This window comes from Macaca mulatta, chromosome 16 (genome assembly GCF_049350105.2).
Source record: "Macaca mulatta isolate MMU2019108-1 chromosome 16, T2T-MMU8v2.0, whole genome shotgun sequence".
Taxonomy (NCBI): domain Eukaryota; kingdom Metazoa; phylum Chordata; class Mammalia; order Primates; family Cercopithecidae; genus Macaca; species Macaca mulatta.
This window is the reverse complement of record NC_133421.1, coordinates 86,157,237-86,178,082: the sequence shown is the minus strand read 5'-3', so window position 1 is coordinate 86,178,082 and position 20,846 is coordinate 86,157,237. Positions and strand designations below refer to the sequence as shown.

General features: G+C 50.6%; 1 protein-coding gene and 1 long non-coding RNA gene across 4 annotated transcripts in view; one reads left to right on the top strand and one right to left on the bottom strand.

Annotated features, from left to right (window-relative positions):
- The window catches only part of LOC144335966 (uncharacterized), a 31,908-nt gene extending 26,953 nt beyond the window's left edge, over positions 1–4,955 (bottom strand). The window contains exon 1 of the long non-coding RNA XR_013407301.1: positions 4,013–4,955. This is a non-coding gene — a long non-coding RNA (uncharacterized LOC144335966). The remainder of the gene's footprint in view (positions 1–4,012) is intronic.
- The window catches only part of UBE2O (ubiquitin conjugating enzyme E2 O), a 66,291-nt gene that overhangs the window by 27,401 nt on the left and 18,044 nt on the right, over positions 1–20,846 (top strand). The window lies entirely within an intron of this gene.

Below are 20,846 nucleotides of genomic sequence, written 5' to 3'. Positions count from 1 at the left end.
GATAAAAGAGATGTTTGTGAAGAAGAGATGTTACAAACATGGAGGGTGGTGTGAGAGGGCCCGGCGGGAAAAATAGCATCCTAAAGGCAGCTTGAGAAGAAAGGCAGGTTACCCCGCAGGTTCAACAGTGGAACTCAGCAAATGCTAAGTAGCAACAGTAGAGGCCATAAGGAAAGAAAATCTTCAGTGTGCTAAAGAAAATCAGTTGGTGGCTTAGTTTTCAGCAGCCAGCTTAAATTATCATTCAATAGTGAGACAAATAAGGACATTTTCACAGGAGGAAAAAAAAAACTGTATTTACTAAGAGACCTTCGCTGTACTTCAGGAAGAAGGAAGTAAGGAGAAAGGAGGGATGTGGACAGTAATGGTATCCAGAGGCGTTGGGAAGTGCAGGTAAATCTGAATAAGCATTTGCTTATGAAAGTGATCGTCACTAATTTGGAGAGGATTAAAAACCAAAATCCCAACAAAAAATGGAAATCAATGAGGAGGTGATTTGAATGAACACACTCTTAAGTTCTTTGAACCGTTTGGGAAGTGTAGGAGGGATATTGATTGACTTCAAACTTTCTGAGTCAAGTAGACATGTTCCAATTTTAAGGGTAACCACTAAAAGAATAGAAATAGGGTTTAAGGCCGGGCGCGGTGGCTCAAGCCTGTAATCCCAGCACTTTGGGAGGCCGAGACGGGCGGATCACGAGGTCAGGAGTTCGAGACCATCCTGGCTAACACGGTGAAACCCCGTCTCTACTAAAAAATACAAAAAACTAGCCGGGCGAGGTGGCGGGCGCCTGTAGTCCCGGCTACTCGGGAGGCTGAGGCAGGAGAATGGCGTAAAAACCCGGGAGGCAGAGCTTGCAGTGAGCTGAGATCCGGCCACTGCACTCCAGCCTGGGCGACAGAGCGAGACTCCATCTCAAAAAAAAAAAAAAAGAAATAGGGTTTAAAACTTTCAAACTCACAGAGGGGAAAAATATGGAATTTTAGAACTAGGTCATTTGTCTAGAAGAAAGAGAGCAAAGAAAAATTATGGTAGCCAGAAAGCCCTAAAGGTAATAGAAATAAATCCACATGGATCACAATGAACATAAACAGATTATATGTGCCAGTTAAGACAGGTTCTCAGACTGGAAGACAGCAGAGCAAATCCTACAACATTCTGAGAGAATTCCATATCCAGCCCAACTGCGTCAAGTAGAATAGAAAAAAGTTCTTTTGGCTGGGCATGGTGGTTCACGCCTGTAATCCCAGCACTTTGGGAAGCCAGGACAGGAGGATTGCTTGAGCCCCGTTCGAGACCAGCCTGGGAAACATGGCAAAACCCTGTCTCTACAAAAAAATACAAAAATTAGCCGAGCGTGGTGGTGTGCGTCTGTGGTCCCAGCTCCTCAGGAGGCTGAGGTAAGAGGATCACTTGAGCCCAGGAGGTTGAGGCTGCAGTAAGCCATGATCACACCACTGCACCCCAGCCTGGGTGACAGAGTAAGACCCTGTCTCCAAAAAAAAAAAAGTTCCTTTTAGGCATGTAAGGGCTGGAAAATAAGTGCCTCCCATGAACTTCTTGTGGGGAAGGGATAGAAGGAATGGTTCTTCACCAAAACCAGGGAATTTTCCCAGGATCCAGGAAACGGGATCCAAAACAGGTGAGCAGCAGAGGAAAGTCTGAGTTAGAGAGACAGGGTGGAATTCTGCAGGAGGGAGAGAGATTCGACAAGAAAAAGAGACAAAGCCCAAGGACACCTAATCGGTAATTTGTAGGTAATTTGAAGATGTTTAGAAAAGTTATGGATAGGTATTTGACAAAAGTATCAATATGTACATAGTTGTGTGAGGACAATTAATGCAGTGGAACTTTTGGAAGGATGGAGTACAGGAAAAAGGCATCAGAGGGGAGGGTAAGAGTTAGGTTATCAGGCTGGGCGTGGTGACTCACGCCTGTAATCCCAGCACTTTGGGAGGCCGAGGCGGGCAGATCACGAGATCAGGAGATCGAGACCGTCCTGGCTAACATGGTGAAACCCTGTCTCTACTAAAAATACAAAAAAAAAATTTTCCAGGCGCGGTGGCTCAAGCCTGTAATCCCAGCACTTTGGGAGGCCTAGACGGGCAGATCACAAGGTCAGGAGATCGAGACCATCTGGCTAACACGGTGAAACCCCATCTCTACTAAAAAAATACAAAAAAAAAAACCTAGTCCGGCGAGGTGGCGGGCGTCTGTAGTCCCAGCTATTCGGGAGGCTGAGGCAGGAGAATGGCGTAAACCCGGAAGGCGGAACTTGCAGTGAGCCGAGATCCGGCCACTGCACTCCAGCCTGGGCGACAGAGCGAGACTCTGTCTCAAAAAAGAAAAAAAAATTAGCCAGGCGTGGTGGCGGGCGCCTGTAGTCCCAGCTACTCAGGAGGTTGAGGCAGGAGAATGGCGTGAACCTGGGAGGCAGAGCTTGCAGTGAGCCGAGATCGCGCCACTGCACTCCAGCCTGGGCAACAGAGCGAGACTCTGTCTAAAAAACAAACAAAACAAAGAGGTCATCAGGTACCAAAACAGGACATCAGTAGATAATGTCTATAATAAGTTAGGAATTAGAGGTGCAAACCTGTTGTTTATATGTATGGAGGTAAATACTCAAACAGCCAAGAAATTAGAAAGTATTTGCTTCAAAAGAGCACAGTTGAGAGAGTAAGATGGGGACTGCCTTTTTTTGTTAAGCCTTTTAGTACTGTGTTTTTTTAAACTTAGGCCTGCGTTACTTTGATACAATAAAGCTAAACTAAGCTAAACTATTATTTTAAAGAATACAATATGAGCCAAGTAGGTCCTTTAAAATTTTTTAGTGACCACATTTTTTCTTTTACTTTTTTTTTTTTCTGTGAAAAGGACCTTGAGAAGTGGCCACATTTTAAAAACATTGAAAGAAACAGGTGAAATTAATTTTGGAGGTGGTGGTGGAAGGGGTCTTGCTCTGTTGCCCGGGCTAGAGTGCAGTGGCTCGATCATAACTCATTGTAATCTCAAACTCCTGCTCCTGGCTTAAGGGATCCTGCTGCCATTTTTTTTTTTTTTTTTTTTTTAATGTAGAGATGGGGTCTTACTATGTTGCCCAGGCTGGTCTTGAACTTCTGGCCTCAGGCAGTCCTCCCACTTGGCCTCCCCAAGTACTGGAATTACAGACATAAACCACCTCACTCAGCCAGAAATTAATTTTAATGTTTTATTTAACCCCGTATGTATCCAGGATATAATTTCAAAATGTAATGAATATAAAAAATATTAGTGGGCTAGGCGCGGTTGCTCACGCCTATAATGCCAGCACTTTGGGAGGCCGAAGTGGGCGGATCATGTGAGGTCAGGAGTTCGAGACCAGCCTGGCCAACATGGTTAAACCCTATCTCTACTAAAAATACAAAAAATTAGCAGGGTGTGGTGGCTCACACCTGTAATCCCAACTACTTGGGAGGCTGAGGCAGGAGAATCGCTTGAACTCGGGAGGTGGAGGTTGCAGTGAGCTGAGATCATGCCACTGCAGGCAGGAGCCTGGGCAACAGAGCAAGTCTACTCTCATGAATGAATGAATGAATGAGTGAGTGAATGAATGAATGAATGTCTCTTAAACTGTAGTTCTACCTAGATTCCTGGAATTCAGTCCTCAGTTTTAAATCAACAGAGAGCCATGCAGTTGTGTGGGTTTTATAAGGGTGCTAAGGTTGTTTTGTATTTTAAAGTTATTGGCAGTTGGCCGGGCGCGGTGGCTCAAGCCTGTAATCCCAGCACTTTGGGAGGCCGAGACGGGCGGATCACGAGGTCGGGAGATCAAGACCATCCTGGCTAACACGGTGAAACCCCGTCTCTACTAAAAAAAAAAAATACAAAAAACTAGCCGGGCGAGGTGGTGGGCGCCTGTAGTCCCAGCTACTCGGGAGGCTGAGGCAGGAGAATGGCGTGAACCTGGGAGGCGGAGCTTGCAGTGAGCTGAGATCCGGCCACTGCACTCCAGCCTGGGCGACAGAGCGAGACTCCGTCTCAAAAAAAAAAAAAAAAAAAGTTATTGGCAGTCAATCCACACCCCCCTCCATTTTTTGTTGCCTTGTTTTTTATATAACTCTCTGAGGATCCTGAAAGTCCCGGTCCATTTGGTGGATTTACACACACACAAACACACACATCCCCCCAAATAATCCCCCGCATGCTTCCTTTTCAACTCCTCCCACTTTTCACCCCTTCTAAAAAAGATCCAGTTTCACAAAAGCCACCACTGAGACTGTAGGTCCAGTGTTTGAGCCAGGAATGAAGGAAGTGTCTCGAGCTGACCACAAGCATGGAAGGGTGGGTGCCTCCCCATCCTCTGCCTCCTGATTGATCTCACTCCTCCCACTCCAAGATCCTGGCAAGGGCACAGGCCTGTGGCCCTGAGCACATCACTGTATGCAATGCCATATCCAGTGCTATGGACACCCATCAGAACTGTCACATCAGACTGACAGACTGCCATTGGTGGGGTTTGGGAGCTGATCTGTTGGGCCAGAATGTTGACCAAAGGTGGTGTGCAAATACTTGTGAGCCTCCCATGCACATGTACTCTGCCAGCCACGAGAGACTAAGAGGTATGATACAACCCTGTCCCTGAGCAGCCTGTAGTCTAGGGGAGAGGGCAGTCGTGCATGAAAAGTGGCTATCAGCAGGACATCTGGTTCTGGTAGCGTGTGGCACAGTTGGGAGTAGTAGCAGAGGCGCTGCCTGCCATCAAAGTGATGGTGATTGTGTGTTGTACACTGGGCTTACCAACTGAAGGATTTCCAGCTGCCATTTAGAAAATCCAACCTGCAGATCAGGCACGGTGGCTCACGCCTATAATCCCAGCACTTTGGGAGACCAAGGCGGGTGGATCACCTCAAGTCAAGAGTTCGAAACCATCTTGATCAACATGGTGAAACCCCATCTCTACTAAAAATAAAAAAATTATCCGGGCATAGTGATGCATGCCTGTAATCCCGGCTACTTGGGAGGCTGAGACAGGAGAATCGCTTGAACCTAGGAGACAGAGGTTGCAGTGAGCCTAGATCGTGCCATTGCACTCCAGCTTGGGCAACAAGAGTGAAATTCTGTCTCAAAAATAAAAGGCCAGGTGTGGTGGCTCACGCCTATAATCCCAGCACTTTGGGAGGCCGAGGCGGACGGATCACGAGGTCAGAGATCGAGACCATCCTGGCTAACATGGCGAAACCCCGTTTCTACTAAAAATACAAAAAATATTAGCCGGGCGTGGTGGCAGGTGCCTGTAGTCCCAGCTACTTGGGAGGCTGAGGCAGGAGAATGGCGTGAACCCGGGAGGTGAAGCTTGCAGTGAGTGGAGATCATGGCAGTGCACTCCAGCCTGGGCGACAGAGCGAGACTCCATCTCAAAAAAAAAAAAAAAGAAAGAAAACACAACCCGCTGGAAGTAGCTGAGAGCCTCCTAGTGTGAAGAGAGGTCTCCTCTCCTGTGTTCTGGTTCCTTTGTGGACATTGTGCCGTAGACCACCTCTATCGATTATGTCCCCAACCTGAATCTTCAGACTCTCCCTTGGCAGCTTCCCGCCTGACCCTATTATTATTTATTTATTTAGAGACAGAGTCTCCCTCTGTCACCCAGGCTGAAGTGCAGTGGCACGATCTTGGCTCACTGCAAGCTCTGCCTCCCAGGTTTAAGCGATTCTCCTGCCTCAGCCTCCCTGGTAGCTGGGACTATAGGTAGGTGCCACCACGCCTGGCTAATTTTTTGTATTTTTAGTAGAGACGGGGTTTCACCATGTTAGCCAGGATGGTCTCGATCTCCTGACCTCATGATCCCCCCACCTCGGCCTCCCAAAGTGCTGGGATTGCAGGCGTGAGCCACCGCTCCTGGCCCCCATTTTTATTTTTACTGTATTTATTTTTTAGAGATAGAGTCTTACTCTGTCACCCAACTGGAGTGCATTGGCATGATCAGGGCTCACTGCAGCATTGAATTCCTGGGCTTAAGCAATCCTCCCACCTCAGCCTCTTGTGAGTAGCTGGGGCTCCAGGTGCGCACCACCATGCCCAGCTTGACCCTATTTTTAATGTCTTGAAGAGAGACCCTTCCTCAGCCCACATCCATCTCTCACCTGCCTCTTCCTCCTTTTCCTGCTCTTCAGCCATAGTTCCTGAATGAGCTCCACCTTGTGATTCCTATTTCCTGCATTGCCAAGATGTTCTCCAGGCCCCGCCCCTGGGGCTTCTGCCCACGCCACCAATTGGGACCACTGAGGCCAGATTAGCAGGGACACTTCCCCGTAGCACTGGATCTCTCAGCAGCATCAGGCATTGCTGACCACTCCTTTCTTGACACTTGTTCTGAATTCCCATGACCCTTCCTGCAGCTCTCTCTAGTGACTCCTCGGAGGCACCCTTCTGTGTTCCAGGCACTTGCTGGGGTGCAGTGGTGCGTAGTGCCTGCCCTTGTGGGGTTCACATTTTAACCCCCATGGGGCACACAGAGAGTGGCAGCGGTATACAGGGATTCCAGATGTGGGAACAGTAAGTGCTGTGAAGAAAAATAAAGCAGGTAGATAGAGAATGAGGAGGAGCAATTCCAGACATGGTGGCCAGAGAAGCCCTTCTGAGGAGGTGACATCTGAGCAGAAACTTGGGTGCAGCTATCTGGGGGAACATGTGAGCCATGACTGTTCCCCATGGTGGCCACACCTCCCCCAGCCTGGTGTGTCTCGGCACCATAGAGGACAGAACCTCCGTCCTGCTGGGACTCCTGCAGGACTGTCTCATGTTCTTGATGTTTCATTGGCATCTGGCACAGCGTCTGCCCATCCAGTGGTTATTCAGTTTGCTGAATGAGTAAGGGAACAACTGAATGAATGGTCTACAGTGTATGATGAATGGGAGGAAGAGGTCACTGGGGGCCCAGACCTTATGACAGAGCAGTTTGTATCCCTGTCAAGCCCTTGCTGGAAGAGAGATGGGACTTGAGCTCAGCCTGGGAAAAGCCAGGTTAAGGTGAGCCCCCCTTTGCCCATGCCCTCTCCCCATGTCGTTCATTTAGGTCGTGCTTCTGCACATCATCTTCCCTTTCAGGACCACTCAGTCTGTGCATGAGTGAGTGACTGAAATAGTTGGGAGCCACTGAGGGAAAGCTGGAGAGAGAGGCCACGAGAACTAGCATTTTGGGCTTACTTAGGACATGTCCCATTACTTACCACACATAGAGGTCTCAAAAACATCACCACAGGCCTGCCTGACCCTCCTGTGGCTTGGTTGTCCCTTAAAGATTGAGACATCTCCATCTTCCCATTTTCCTCCACCTGGGATTTGTGGTCCTTGAACACGCTGGATGCAGATCCATTGGAGAGGGGATGGGTCCTCAGATGCAGTCTGGTGGCGTCTTGTCTTCTCCAGACTCCTGGCCAGCGACTTGTTGACTTCCTCCTGGGATCCAGGGACTGGGGGAAATAGAGCCAGCCAGGATGGGAGAAATGGGAAGCATATGACTTTTACTCCATGAAAGAAAGCCCTTCTCTGCCAGGGGTCCCAAGGCATCAGTTACTAGTTGTAATGGATCTCAAATGGTGCTAATTACTCCATCCCTGGGAAAATAGAAAATAGTCACTCAGGGCCGGGTGTGGTGGTTCATGCCTGTAATCCCAGCACTTTGGGAGGCCGAGGTGGGCGGATCACCTGAGGTCGGAAATGCAAGACCAGCCTGACCAACGTGGAGAAACCCCATCTCTACTAAAAATACAAAATTAGTTGGGCGTGGTGGCAGATGCCTGTAATCCCAGCTACTTGGGAGGCTGAGGCTGTGGTGAGCTGAGATTGCGCCATCGCACTCCAGCCTGGGCAACAAGAGTGAAACTCTGTCTCAAAAAAAAAAGAAAAAAGAAAATAGTCACTCAAATCATGTTCCATGTTCTGGTGGCTTTAATGTGGGTGACTCCAGTGTTTCAGTGTCAGCCATGAGCGCTGACAGCAGGCTGTCGCTTCTTTCTGCAGTATTTCCCTACAGTTGAGTTCAGCTATAGGGAGCTCACTGTAGCTGTGAGTTTCCCATTTCCTGTCAGAGGAGCAAGGGCCTGTTGGAGCGAAGTCTGCAGTACTGATGGACTGCACCCACTTAGCAAATGAGCGGTGCTGAGTCCTGTTCACTTTCCCATCCATGCCTTTTACCAGGAACTCAGCCCAGATACATCATGCTATGTGTTTATATTTATTTTTGTTGGAAATCTTGGCTTAGAAGGCAGGCTACCTGAGCCTGTCCTGACCTAATTGCAGGAATGTGGGGGGCTGAAGAAAGGGAGGACTCCTACTGTCAAGGTTAGCATTTGGGAGTCTAGGGGGGTGAGTGACAAGGCTGTCCCTGCCGACCCACTGGGGTCAGCCTGTCTCTGCGGTTTTCTGTGGCCACAGACATGAAGAGTGTGTGGCAGGCCGATTTAGAATGCTGCCAGGACCGGCACCTAGTGGTGCAAGACCCCAGCTTGCACTTGATCCCAGGGCTCTCGTGTCTCTTCCTCCTTGGCTTCCCACGCCTTTACCAAGCTCCTGCTTCTCTGTGAAAAAGAAATGTCTGCAGCGCCCCAGCCCAGTTTGTTTCGGAAAGATGTAATTACAGAGTTGTAAGGAGTGGAGAATCAGCAATGTTTTGACATAGTCATTCCAGGGTGGGTCATGAAACCTGCCGGTGCCTCTGGGGTAGATTCTCCTGGCCTGCTTGTGGGGTTGCTCGGTGGTGTGTTTGGGGGAAGATGTGGGCGAGTCTGTAACATTTCTGGCCACTGGGATTGATCTGAAATCACAGGTATTAGGAATACAAAACGATGCAGGAAGCCAGGACCACTGTGGGAAGATAGGCCCCCCTGCTCTTCCATAGCCGCCTGCTCCCACTTCAGTGGGAACCTGGCCCCCGGGGAAAGAACTGGCCTTGGATCAGGGCTCTCATGTGTTATTTTTACTGCCTTTTCCTACCATATTTGCATTTTTAAAAATAGCACTGCTGAGTGGCTCCTTTTCAGCATGAGTCTGCCTGGGAAGGTACGGTGCATTTGCAGAGTGTGGCTATTGATTAGCAGCCAAGCCTTGGCATTTGGGAGTGTGGCGTGAAGAGGGCCGCTGCGGCGCTGGGTAGGGGTGAGGCTCCGGATCATGAGCTGCGGCAAGAGTGAGGCAGCAGCTTTCTGCTGCCCCAAGGTTATGTCATGCTTCTGTGCATTCGCAGTTGCAGGGAGGTGATAAAAGAGGGGCAGGGAGCACCAGGGTCCCGAGGGCCATGGCCAAGGAATGGGGCCAAGCGGGCATGCCTCCTTCTGCCGGCATGCTTCTTTCTCAGACTCTGAGTTTCCTTGTGGGTAGAACCACACTTTCACACCACCTGCTCCCATCTGGTCACAGCTCTGAGCATCGGGTTCTCAGGGCCACAGCATGGCCTTCCTGCCTGGAAGTCTTTAAGGTGGCGAAACCATGTCCCCCAGGTTCCCAAGGATGCGTGCTGGCAGGATCTGCTCTTTGCCACAGTGACAGCAGCTGGCCCGGGGCCTTGTTCTTGTCAGTGTGGAAACCGGCCCAGGCTGGGATCTGGATCACCTGAGCAGAGGTGGGTCAAGGTTGAGGCTGTATCAGTTTGAGGACCTGGTGCCTCTGTGTCTTTCCCAAGGGCTGGACCACAGGAAGGGTGTGTCAGGGAGTGCTGAAGGGTGGGCATCAGTCAACTCTCGCTTTCTTAGTTATTTTCAGTCACCTTACTTTTATACCTTGATCCCTGGATTTCACTTAAAATGTGTTTTCTGTTTTTTTCTTCATTACACCCCCATATCAGCAGTAAACTTAAAAACATTTTTTTTAATTCAAAACAAATATTCCTAAGTAGTCAGAGTATATTTTGTTTTAGGAGAAAGGGATTTTTTTTTTTTTTTTTGAAATAGGGTCTTACTCTGTCACCCAGGCCGGAGTGCAGTGGTGCGATCGTGGCTCACTGTAGCCTTGATCCTCTCACCGGAGCCCCCCAAGTAGCTGGGACAATGAGCATAAGCCATCCGGCCTAATTTAAAAAAAAAAAATTCTGTAGAGATAGGGTCTCACTAGGTTGCCCAGTCTGGCTCTCGAACTCCTAGGCTTAAGTGATTCTCAAAGCTCAGCCTCTCAAAGTACTGGTATTACAGCATGAGTCACCGTGGCAGTCAGAAGTTGAACTCTTTTAACTATCAGATTAACCTAGGGAACATTAATGTCTCCACCCAGAGATTCATTCAGTGGGTTTGGGTTGAAAAATCAAATCCGTGTTTTTCACGGATGTTGAATCCGTGTTTTTCAAGCTGATAACTGCCTTAAAACCTGTTCCTCCTTCCAAGGGGCCTGTGGAGGCTGCACCATTTTCCACTGCTTCATAGACTTTTGCTCTCAGCACTGCTGAATTGAATATCTAGACTTCCTCCAACTGTTAACTTCCACCGGTTGCCCTTCAGAGACCAGCACAGGGTGCAGACAGCCAAATGCTGCCTCACAGTTGCTGGTTGTAAGGCATGGCTCCTAGAAGAGGGTGTCCTATAGTCCAAGTACAGTTTGGTCTGTTACTTTCAGGAATTGTGTACCTCCTTCAGGACTGTGATAAAATGAGTTTCTGCGTGAGGCCAGGAGAGCCCTCCAGGAGACTCTGGGCTCCTAGAAGAGGGAAGTTTTATGCATAATTGTATGGAAAAAATTATCAGAAGGCTGGGGTTCCAGGTCTCACATGCTGGTGTCTGTTCTATTGTCCCTTCTTCAGGGCACCCCAGGGCAGTGTGGGGCAGCTATCCCAGTCCCCAGGATGGGACTGGGTGTAGGCCTACTCCACGCGTCCCACCTCTGTGACCTCCCCGGTGCCTTCCTCCTGAGGTGGTGAAGAGCATTGAACCTCATCTGCCCACTTCTCCACCTCCACTTCTCTCAAGGCGCAACAGCAACAAGCAGCTCATCTGAGTGCAGTGAGCCAGGACTCAAATACCAACTGAAAGAGCACCATCATGGAGACTGGGAGGAGTTTCTGCCCACTTCTGCAGGTGCAGTGAGGCATTCGTCTCTTCACCCAGACGTCTCTTCACGGACGTCTGTTTCCTGCCCCTTGACCTGCTCAGCATTCTTTCCTCCTGCAGTCGAAGGCACTCTCTGCCAGGTGTTTTAGTGATGGCCTCTAAAGACCCAGCTCAGTTCAGCCCCCATGCACTCTCATTTGGCCTCCAACCACGTCCTCTTATCACTAGGGGTGGGTGTGTCCCCACTCATAAAAAGGAGGGGGCAGAGAATGTTGATCATATTAACAAGGAGGTAGTTAACGCTGTAAGATTTCCTGTTGGTTCCCTTCAGATAGCTCTCCCAGCTTATCTAAAATCCCCTCACTTTACTAATACATCTAAATCCTGATGTGCCCGTACATGAAATTTTGCATTGTGTTCTGTTCTTTGTAAATGTTATTGTCTTCTCCAGGGAAGATGTCCTCGTCTAGGGACCTGCCCTGGTGTCCCAGCCGTGCGGGCCTCCTTGGGCCATGCTGCCCAGGGATGTCGTTGCCATTTGGCTGGCATGCTCTGACGGTCAGTGGGGATGCCCACATGTGAAGAGCAGAAGCCTGCCCCTGAGTCAGGAAGAGGTGCCAGGCAGGTGGAAATCAGGGCCCCAGGAGGCGTTTAGGGGACAAGCTCTGGAGCTGTAGCTGGAAGGGCCTGGAGCTCATTCACCTCAGTGTTGCCCACTGAGCTGATGAGGCATCTGGTGCCCAGAGAGGTGACATGACTCTAGCACACACAGCTGGGGAGTGGCGACTCTGTGGCCCCTGCAGGACCTGGTCTCTGTGCCCGGAAGCTTATACTCCACATCTCTGTCCCCTGCAGCGTGTAGCCTCTACGTGACCAGCTGCAGCTTTGCCTCACTGCACCTGCAGAAGTGGGCAGAAACTCCTCCCAGTCTCCATGATGGTGCTGTTGTAGTTAGTATTTGAGTCCTGGCTCACTGTCCTGAGATGAGCTGCTTGTTGCTATTGTGCCTTGGGAGAGATGGAGGTGGAAAGGTGGGCAGTTGAGGGTCTTGGGACCTAATGATCCAGCCAAGAAGTGACATTTTGGTCAACTCCCACTCTCCAGGCCGGCTGGTGTCCCAGTGATGCCAGCATCCCGGGATGGTGTTCATTTCATCTGCCTTGAAATAGTAAGTGCAGGTGTTTGAGAAGCACGGGGAGGTGGTGTGGGCTCAGCAAGGTGGTGTCTTTTCCACGTGAGGTCTGTCATGGCTGAGAGCAGGCCCTGCCCCACTTCTTGGACACAGCCCCTTCAAGGGCTCCTCTTCTCCTGGGGAGCATAGCTACAGGGGAACACCGCTGTTTCCCCAAAACTAGAATTTTCCCAGAAGCAGCTCAGAGGGATGCAGTCCCTTTTAGCTGTTTCTCGGGGGGTGTGCATCAGAATCATTTGGGGAACTTTTTCAGTTGATTCCCAGGCAGCAGGTCTGGGGCCTGAGAGTCTGCATTTCCAGCAAGCTGAGGGAAGATGCTGGGCTGCCAGTCCAGGGCCACACTTTCTATATATATAGAGAGAGAGAGTCTCACTCTGTTGCTCAAGCTGTAGTGCAGTGGTGCGATCTCAGCGCACTGCAACCTCAGCCTCCTGGGTTCAAGCAATTCTCCTGCCTCAGCCTCCTGAGTAGCTGGGATTACAGGTATGCACCACCACGCCCAGCTAATTTTTGTATTTTTAGTAGAGACAGGGTTTCACCATGTTGGCCAGGCTGGTCTCTAACTCCTGACCTCAAGTGATCCACCCACCTCGCCCTCCCAAAGTGCTGGGATTACAGGCGTGAGCCACGTTGCCAGGCCCAGGGCCACACTTGAATGGCAGCATGGTTCCAGTTGGTCCAGGGGTAGCAAGGGCCATGCTCAGGGACCAGACAGGTCAAATGAGGAAGGACAGGTGAGCAAAATAAAGGCTCTGGAGTCCTGGCACTTGGGTGACCTTAGGCAGGTCACTTACCTCTGCAAGCCACCCAGTCTGCTGTGGAGTGAGAGCAAGAGTGGCCCCTCCTCCGTGGGGTCACATGGTTGGAAGAGGCGGTGCACGTGGGGTTCTTTCCTGGCGGGCTCCGTCAGGGTCAGTTGGTGTGATTAGCAGCCTGGGCCCTCATTCCGTTGCTCCGTCAGGGTCAGTTGGTGTGATTAGCAGCCTGGGCCCTCATTCCGTGAGCTAACATGGCATCAGACACTAAGGGGTGTGGAGGCTGTGAACTTCTCTGTGTCTGGCCAACTGGCCGACTCTTTTCTTTCAGGGATGCCCGGCAGCCACAGGACCGCAGCCTGTATCTGAAATGGAGCAGTCCAGGCCCACTGGTTAGGCAGTGATATCCCAGTCAGGCCTGACAAGAACAGGACATGAAATCGTGCTGATCACTGTTCTGCCTTTTACTTATACTTTTGAGGAAGGAGGCTGCCTTCTCCTAAAGATGCCCATCTGTCCCCTCCCTTCAAATGCAGGAGGCCTGGGCTGTTCTTGTCTTTTTTTAAGCCAGGTTGACAAACCGAGAGCCAAGCCAAGGGGTGCAGGCTGGCTCCCAGCTCCTGCTGCCAACTGCACATATTGCATATCAAACACCGCAGCATCTGCAGAGACCAGCCCGCTGGCCCCCTGCCAGGCCGATCTCTGCAGTCCTTCCCCATCACTTAGCAGGCAGTTGGATTCAGTCCCCTTTCTCTGTCCCTCGGGCAGGCTCTGCCTCCAGGCCATTCCAGCAAGCTGGCGAGCTGTAACCGAGTTTCCAGGCGTTGATGCAGCGGCACTGCATTGCCCGGCCTGAGAGTCTGCAATGAGATCAGAGAGGATGTCAGGGATGAGGGCGTGGGGGCTGTCCCTGGTGTGCAGTTCCCCTGCAACCCGGGGCCGCTTGCCTTCCCCTGCTGCCACCCAGAAACAGGACTCAGTTTCTGTTCCCCCCACCCAGCTTAGTGCTCTATTTACTTGTATATAACTGTTTTCAGGTGTAATTTCATTTTATCTCCCTCATCTCAGTGTAAGTTCTAGAGAGCTAATGCCCATTCTTAATTACATATTTGTATTCTTGTCTTGTCCTAAGTCTATAGAAAATACTCAAAAACTATTGAATCAGTTAACAGTCAGCACAGCTTCTCTGTTGAATGGCTTCCATAGCTCATGATTGACAGAATTTTCCAGCTAGGGGCACCGGAGGTTCTCCCTCCCCTTCCCCAGGCATGTGAGGCCCCCTGGCCATTTGTGCTTTGCTGGTAAAACCTTCTGTCCTCAGGTGGGCAGTGAGCTGATTGCTGGGTTATCAGGGCTCAGCCACGTGGTGGTCAACTGCTCTGAGAAAGTCCTCACACTGGCACCAGCCGGAGTTACTGACCAGTCGTATCCTCAAATCCAGTCCAAACTGGAAACTCAGGCTTAGGAGGAGGCTGGAAGAGGAGTCCAGCTCCAACAGGAGGCCCCATTTTCTGCCTCTCCTAGTTTTACTGTTTGAGCCCATTTAGTAGCATTTGAAGTCAGGTCAGAAAGTTAAAGTTCCTCACCCTAAAAGTGCCTGAGTGTGACTGTGTGGGTCTTGGGTTTTGTGTTGGTTTGTGTGTTTTTTGGTTCCAAGACCAGCTTCTGATGAGAGGGATGTCTTCCCTCTGATGTAACTGCCCTGAAGCCTGGCTAGAGAGGACTGAGAGTCGGCGCAGGTGCTGGGTAGAGAATTCAGTAGAATGGAGATTTTCCAGCTTCTCAGCAGTCACCCACAGTAAAATACAATTTTATATCATGACCCAGGACACATATGTTATATATGCAACTGAAAGGATTTTTTCAAAGTATTTTAACTGCAATTACTTTTGTGCTAACCTAATAGTACTTATTCTCACCACATGTATATTAATGCACTCAGATTTTTTTTTCCAGTGTTGACCATGACCCACTAAATTGGTTCCATAACCGACTAACGGGTCACAACACATGGTTTGAAAAAAAGTACTGCTTTGGGGAATGTGCCATTCTAAGATTTCCGCAGCTTTTTCAGAAATCCACACTGGGATAAACTTTCCAATCTGATGTAAGTAGCTTCTCAGGTCATCAAGCTGCATTAACATTGTGTGATGGGGCTGAATGTCACTGACCCTTACTTCCTCCACCCCATCTCTACATCAGATTCTTGCAAAATCTTTAAAGACAATATATGTACCTTATTTTATGTTTGTATTCTTGTCTAGCCTTGAATCTGTAGGAATCACTAAAAAAGTGGGATCCTAGGCTTCAGCAAGGTTTCCTGCTTCCACCCCCCAAAACTGAGTTGAGTTTTTTTGTTTTGTTTTGTTTTTGAGGCAGAGTCTCACCCTGTCTTCTGGTCACCCAGGCTGGAGTGCAATGGTGCAATCTTGGCTCACTGCAACCTCCGACTCCCGGGTTCAAACGATTCTCCTGCCTCAGCCTCCTGAGTAGCTGGGATTACAGGTGCCCACCCCCATGCCCAGCTAATTTTTGCATTTTTAGTAGAGACCATGTTGGCCAGGCTGGTCTCGAACTCCTAACCTCGTGATCCGACTGCCTCAGCCTCCCAAAGCACTGGGATTACAGGCGTGAGCCACAGCGCCCGGCCGAGTTGGGTTTCTTAGTCTGAAAAATATCTATATGTGCACTAACACACGTGACCCCTTTCTTGGACTATAGTGGCACCGCATCTGTGCTGACAGTGGAGTGGGCACACGACAGCAAGGAGCTAGACCCTTCAAACTCAGGGACAACCGAAGAGCCAAAGGGGCCTCAGCTGGGACAGGAGGGGAGGGAGGGAGGCTGGTTAGGAGCCCCTGAGGTCCCCAGCACAATTGGAAGCTCTGTCTCTCCCACACCCCCAGTTGACCACTGTCAATTTCACTCTTTTTCCATACACCTAGGACTCAGACCCCGCTCAGACTATAAGAGATGGGGGGTCAGGGGAAGGGTGGGGGAGTGGCATTTCTCAGATTTTTTTTACTCTTTGGGAAGTATCAAGTTGGAATTTAGGAATTTCCAGTGCTGGTCTAACCTTATCTTCCTTTTAGGAATCTGGTCTTTGAGTCCTGGCCTAGGTCAACAGCTTCAGTCCTATGTGTGGCTGCTGGACCTTCAGAGGTCTAGGGTCTGACTCCGTCCTACAAAGGGAAAGCCTCATTCTTTGAACACAAATCCAAGTCAGGAACCATTGCAAGCTGACCTGTTCTCTACACACTCACCAGGGACATAGTGTGGGGCTGGCCGTCCGCTTGTCCTTGAGGTCCCAGGCTGTCTGCGAAGCCTCAGTGAGCACTTGGCGTGACCTTTTCTGTTTGAGACTACTCCAGGCTGTAAGCTGAAAACCTAGTGTTGGGCCAGGCACAGCGGCTCACGCCTGTAATCCCAGCACTTTGGGAGGCTGAGGCAAGAGGTCCCTTGAACTCAGGAGTTCAAGAGCAGCCTGGGCAACATGGTGAAACCCTGTCTCTACAAAAAAATAAAATTAGCCAGGTGGTGGCATGCGCCTATAGTCCCAGCTACTCGGGAAGCTGAGGCAGGAGGATTACTTGAGCCCAGGTGGTTGAGGCCGCAGTGAGCCCTGCTTGTGCCACTGTCCTCCAACCTGGGTGACAGAGTGAGACCCTGTCTCAAGAAAAAAAAAAAAAATCTGGTATTGATTACATCGCTAACCTCCAAAGAGGTGGGGTTGTTTTTTCCTCTGGGATTAAAAGAGAGCACCCATGTCTCCTCCGGTGTGGCCTTCCCTGATGTCTGACACCTGGAGATGACTGTGGCAAGTGCTTAGGCTCCATGCAGGCCGCTTCTTTTGGACTTCCTCCAGCTCTCCTTTTTGAACTGGGAGCCCCTTTAGTGTTCAGATGCTGGTGCTAGTGGCCAGGCACAAAGCTGCCTTTTGCCTTGGGGTAAGGGCATGGCCTCCAGGGAGCAGCCCAGCCTTTAGGAGCCACCCACTCCTACAGGGACATGACATTCAAAATCACTTGAAAGTAGCTTCTTGGCCAGGTGTAGTGGCTCACACCTGTAATCCCAACACTTTGGTGGCAGGAGGATTGCTTGAGCCCAGGAATTTGAGACCAGCTTGGATAACCTGGCAAAACCCTGTCTCTATAAAAAATACAAAAATCAGCCAAGCATGGTGGCGTACACCTGTAGTCCCAGCTACTCAGGACACAGGTGGGAGTATTACCTGGGAGATGGAGGGTGCAGTGAGCCATGATTGCTCTCCAGCCTGGGCGACAGAGTGAAACCCTGCCCTTCCCACCCACCCACTCCCCACCCCGCCCCCTCACCAAAAAAAAGTAGCTTCTTTATTTAGCTTCTTTGTATTTTCAACATGTTGATCAGCCTCAGTTTGTGTTTTCTATTCCTGGAACACTTTATACAGTGAATTCGGATTCCACCTGGTCAGTCAAGGTCAATGTTATGAATGAGGGTCTGGACCGGGAGCTGCAGGAGGAGCTGGTTGCTTTTGCCGTGTTGTCAGGGATCAGCCTCAAGATTGCAGCTCAGAGAAGCAGCACGCGCCTTGGGAGTCAGGCAGCCGTGGAGGAGAGTGCTCCTGGCAGGAGAGGCCCCCAGTGAGTTTCCCCGACTCCTGAATGCCTGCTCTAAGTGGCCCCCAGCAGAGCTTCAGGGAGCTCAAATAGGGCAGAACAGAAGTGCCCAGCCTCCTGCCACGTTGCTTACTGCCCTGGCATTGTCCCTCACCCTCACTTGCCATTTGATTGATTTCCTACTTGGTACACCCAGAGGCTGGTCCGCAGACCCACCTTCTCCACCGTTGTTTGGGTCTCAGCACCTGCGTCTCCAGAGCACCTTCGGGGCTTCTCAGCTGTGGCACTGCGGGTGCGTTGGTCATGCCATTCTTTGCTGAGGGTTGTCCTGTGCACTGCAAGATGCTCAGCATTCTGGCTTCTGCCCACTAGATACCAGAACCCCACCACCACCCTTTATGACCACTGAAAGTGTCTCCAGACATTGCCAAATGTCCTTTGAGAAGCAAAATTACCCCTAGGTGAGAACCACTGCTCTCACTGGCCTCTGCTCCCTCTCTCAGCACGTTCCCTGCCCAAAAATCAGGTGATCTTTTGGATATCACCATCAGGCAGGGCTCTGAGTGGAGGCCTTCAGGGACTTCCATCTTGCTCAGGATACAATCTCACGCCCTCCCTGTGGCTCTCTAAGGCCTGAATAACCGGGCTCCATGCCTTCTGCCTTCTTGAAGCCCTGCCAGCCTGTGCTGGTCACTCCGCCCAGCACCTTGACAGCTACTCCTCTCTGCTTGGTAAGCTCACTCCCCATCTCATCCCGATCTCTGGTTCAGCATCACCCTGGAGGGGCCTTTCCTGACCACCCATTTAAAATTCCTCACTGTGCTTTCCTCCTGCTGGCCCCCATGTGGCCTAGTTTTTCTTTGTGGCACTTGGTACCACCTTCCCTGCGTCTCTGTCTACATCCCACCTGCAGGAGAATGGGCGCTTAGCATGTGCCAGAATCCCTCTCTTTGGAGGGCAGCTGTGTTGTTTGCTGCTCCTGTTTCCAGTGGAAGCACAAAGGATGTCGGTCCTGGGTTCCACTGGGCAGCCCCACTGTCACGTCACATAGTGTGCAAAGTAGTGTGTGTTTGCTGGGTGTGGAGGCTCACGCCTGTAAGCCACTGAGGCTGAGGAGGGTGGATCACGAGGTCAGGAGTTGGAGACCAGCCTGACCAACATGGTGAAACCCCATCTCTACTAGAAATACAAAAATTAGCTGGGCATGGTGGTATGTGCCTGTAATCCCACTACTCAGGAGCCTGAGGCAGGAGAATCGCTTGAACCACAGAGGTAGAGGTTGCAGTGAGCCGAGGTTGTGCCACTGCAATCCAGCCTGGGTGACAAAGCGAGACTCTGTCTCAAAAAAAAAAAGGTAGTGTGTGTTCATTTTAAACCAGCCACCACCCCTTCTGGCTTAGAGACACTGTTAGCATTTTGGTATCTTATCTTGTCCTTTTTCTGTTCAGAAACCTCTGATAGTTACAACTTTCTAAGAAATGTTAAACAATAGGCCGGATGTGGCAGCTCATGCCTGTAATCCCAGCACTTTGGGAGGCTGAGGCGGGTGGATCACGAGGTCGGGAGATCGAGAGCATCCTGGCTAACACGGTGAAAGCCCATCTCTACTAAAAATACAAAAAATTAGCCAGGCATGGTAGCAGGCGCCTGTAGTCCCAGCTACTTGGGAGGCTGAGGCAGGAGAATGGCATGAACCCGGGAGACGGAGCTTGCAGTGAGCTGAGATCACGCCACTGCACTCCAGCCTGGGCAAAAGAAGGAGATTCCGTCTCAAAAAAAAAAAAAAGGAAATGTTAGACAATAAATAGCTTACCAACTCACATTATTTAGAATTTCAGAGCCCATGAGGACAGTTGAAATCTCTTCACCTCCCGACCCCAGATCCCCTCCTAGTAACAATTTTTTTAAAACTATAAGCAAGGCACCTCTTAACAGTAGGGATTGGGTTTATTCCACGGTTTAGTTTTGTTCACAAATCTGGTGTTTTCCCAGAGTGGACACAGTGCCCTCTAGTGTTCACCTGCCAGGCCGGCTGGCACCTGTCATTTGCTCTTTGGAGGTAGAAGGGGAAGCGGAGGGCAAACTGCGCCCAGCAGGCATCTGCAGTCAGTGGCCACCACTGCTGCCTTCCACTTGCCCCAGAAATGAAGAGAGTGTTCATTTCTTTCATAAGCAGAAGAAACACTGTCTTTAAATGTGTAGACCGCCAGAAGTCTTTTCCTGTCTCTGTAGCTCTGGGGAGAGATGAGCTTTTTTATGTGGTTAAGAGAACGGACTCTGGGGCCAGACTGCCTGAGTTCAGGTCCCAGCTCCACTACTTATGAGCTTGATGACATTGAATGTGTTGCTTATTTTCTCTGTCTCAGTTTGCGTATCTGCGAAATGAGCATGGTAGTGAGGTGCTTCATGGGTTGTGGAGCACCTCATGGGTGAAAGCAGCGAAGCACCTGGAGAACTGTCTGGCAGGTAGGAAGCACCTGGTTAGCATGAGGCGGAAAACTCCAGAGCTCTTGCGTTCACCAGGAGCACAACGGTTCCTTCCTGACAGGGGCACTGACAGGCTTTGTGAGGCAGGTCGTGCACATGGGGCAGGGAGAGGAGGACGTTTGGAGGGAGCTGTTCAGTGGAGTGGCTTACAGATGGGGGGGTGTGGGCTTATTTGGAGAAAGCCAGTGCCCAGTATAGGTGGGGTACAGGAAGTTAGGAAGGAAAGTCATGAGAGCCTCCCAAGTCATCCTAAGTCCTTCCAGATGCCATTGTCTCAGGTTCTAATTCCCAGTGGAAGGCAGTGTAGCCACCATGTTAGCATCACCCAGCCCCTTGTCACTCCTGGTCTGCTCCCAGCACCATCAGGGCTTTGGAGAAACGTAATGCCTTGTCATAGAAAGGTCAGAAGAGCCCCTGGAGGCAGCGTCCTGGTGGGGTGGAGCTGCTCTTGTCTGGAGACCCCATGGGAAGAATGGCGTTTGCTTCCAGGCTCCCTCTCCTGGGAGCACTGGGCACTGCCTGCCCTGCCAGCCTCTGGCCTTGCCACGATGCCAGTTTTCACCAGCTGTTTTTTTCTGCTTCAGCCTCAGAGTTGACACCTCAGTTTCCCCTGCATTCCTGAGGGTCCAGTTAGGCTGAACAGAGTGTCCCATCAGTGCCTGCCCTGATTTAGGTCTGTGTCTGCGCTGTTCTTGCCTCCTTTCCTGGCTGCTCTCTCAGGGACCCCCAAGTGGTGGAGGCAGCAGCCCTCCCGCCACACGTGGTGCAGTCCCCCTTGCATTGGAGTCTGCTGTCCTGCAGCTT